Source organism: Stegastes partitus, unplaced genomic scaffold, assembly GCF_000690725.1.
Source record: "Stegastes partitus isolate 25-593 unplaced genomic scaffold, Stegastes_partitus-1.0.2 Scaffold503, whole genome shotgun sequence".
Lineage (NCBI taxonomy): Eukaryota > Metazoa > Chordata > Actinopteri > Pomacentridae > Stegastes > Stegastes partitus.
Genome location: NW_007578234.1, coordinates 56,751 through 59,087, shown reverse-complemented (window position 1 = coordinate 59,087; position 2,337 = coordinate 56,751). Strand labels below are relative to the sequence as shown.

The window sequence follows — 2,337 nt, the reverse complement described above, 5'->3', positions numbered from 1 at the left end:
AGATGATGGATGGATGGTTAAAATATAATTGTATGATAATGCAGCGAGTGATGCATCACCAGTACCGGTACCGGTGTGGTTCTGCTGTATTCTACTGGTGCTGCAATATCGATATCTACACACTTCTTTTATTTTTAGCTCTTTTTTTTGTCTTTGAATGTAGTTTTTTCTGAATTTCTGTGTGATCTCGGTTTCAATCAGAACACCTATTCTTGTGAGGCGCCGGCTCAGCAGCAGATCAAAGAGAGAAGAAGAACCCTCGTAACGCTGCAATCTTAAAGGGAGAGGAAAGTAAATTGCATCAGAGAGTGAAAGTGCAGCTTTTCCTCCTGTTTCTTCAGCCTTCCTCCTACAAGAACACGTTTTAACCTTTTGCTTTCGCTCACGTTGTGGTTTTTACTGTTAACATAATGAACTCTACAGATGTTTTATCAAAAGCAGCATTTCATGAATTCATATATAGACAGATAGTACAGTTGTTTCATGGATTGTTCATTCTTCGTCATTTCTTCAAAAAAATATTTAAATGCAAGAGAAGTGGAAGTGAACTTAGATAAAAATATCACATATGGATCATTTTGTGGCTTCAGGCTGAGCTAGCTGATTGCTATCAGCTGCTTCTTTCACAATCACTCATCCATTCATCATCTGGTTTGGTTACCTGCTGAGAAGCATCATCTCATCTCACTCTCAGGAGGCAGGACAGGTGCTTCTTCAGTGGATGCTAACAGGTTAACACCATCTGATCCAAACCCTTCTTGTGTTAAAGCGTTTGGTACTAAAGGTTTTAGATTTTAAACTCTAGCAGCTCTCTGAAGGACCTCTCAACCTTCTGCACCAAATCCAACCGTGTATTTCCCCAAATGTCTGCAGCTGAACTCTTGATATTGTTAAACTGGAAGGTTTGTTGTGTCAGTGGGTCGTGACTTACATGAAATGTCCGGTGTCATTGTTTCCAGCCATGGCAGAAGATTTCAGCTTCTGAACCAGGATTCGGATGACGTTGATGAAGATGACGATGTTGACCTGGTGGAGAAACATGCACACACATGCATGGTTACCCACATGACAATGTCCTTAATACAAACAACTAGAAAAACCAAAAAAATGTTATTTAAATGCATTACAATTGGTTTAAATCCTCCTGTAATGCGACTGTATGTGAATAACATCTGCACCAAAGCCCTCCAGTAAGGGAGCGTCCAATCAAGCACATGTTGAAATGTCATCATGGAGCTGTAGTACGGCTGTAGTTAAAGAGTTTGTGTCTTTTCATTCACTCTGAGGATGCATGTGTTAGCCTGCTGAGATCGGTAGCTAGCCTGGTGCTAATTCCAGGGCCAAGGAGCGTTTTATTACTACATCCTATCTGGTTGTAGGATTATATCTCTCGACTGGCCTGGAAACACCTCGGGATCCCCCAGGAAGAGCTGGAAAGCGTCGCCAGGCGGAGGGAAGTCTGGAACGAACTTTTCCGCCTGCTGCCTCCACGACCCGACCCCGGATAAGTGGAAGAAAATGGGTGGATGGTTATCTGGTTGCAGTTTACATTAGAAACTATAAAGTATACGTCCAACTACTGTCTTGGTTCTCCGAGGATGTAAAAACAAGCTCGGCATCATCGGAGGATTATGTTGCAGTGAAATATGGAAAAGGGTGTGCTGAGACTGTCTGCATATCTGTGTGAGGTTTTAATTTCTACTGCAAGGTATTTCAGCAGCATTCCTGCCCCTCTGGATGCCCCCACCTCTTCCAAATCCAGGTTCCATGGGACCCCCCCAAGCCGAGAGAGTCTTCCAGAGACTGAAAGAGAGTTTCACCGCTGCTCCGGTCCTGGTGTTACTAAAAACCAGTTGACAGTTTGTGGTGGAGGTTGACGCCTCCAATGCTGGCGTAGGCGCTGTCCCCTCCCAGCAATAAGAAGCTTAATCCATGTGTCTTCATCTCCCACGACGTGGGAACCAGAGAACTGCTGGCCATCGAGGTGGCCCTGGAGGAGTGGCAACAGTGGTTGGAGAGGGTGGAGCAACCACTGCTGTTACAGACTAACTACAACAATTTGGAGTCCCTCCACAGTGCCAGGAGGTGAAAGGGCAGCCAGGCAGGTGGGCAGTTTTCTTTTGACTGATTTAATGTCACTGTTTCCTATTGCCCCACTTTAAAAAAAAAAAAAGTGAAACCTGATCCTCCTATTCTGCGTTTTTAATCCTGATTATTCTCCCTCCATCCCAGTCCTGCTGCACTCCAGTAAGTCCAGTGGGTCCATCCCAGTCCTGCTGCCCTCCAGTAAGTCCAGTGGGTCCATCCCAGTCCTGCTGCCCTCCAGTAAGTCCAGTG

General features: G+C 45.0%; 1 protein-coding gene across 1 annotated transcript in view; it reads right to left on the bottom strand.

Annotated features, from left to right (window-relative positions):
- Positions 1 to 2,337, bottom strand: part of LOC103361431 (pituitary adenylate cyclase-activating polypeptide type I receptor-like) — a 44,179-nt gene that overhangs the window by 8,089 nt on the left and 33,753 nt on the right. The window lies entirely within an intron of this gene.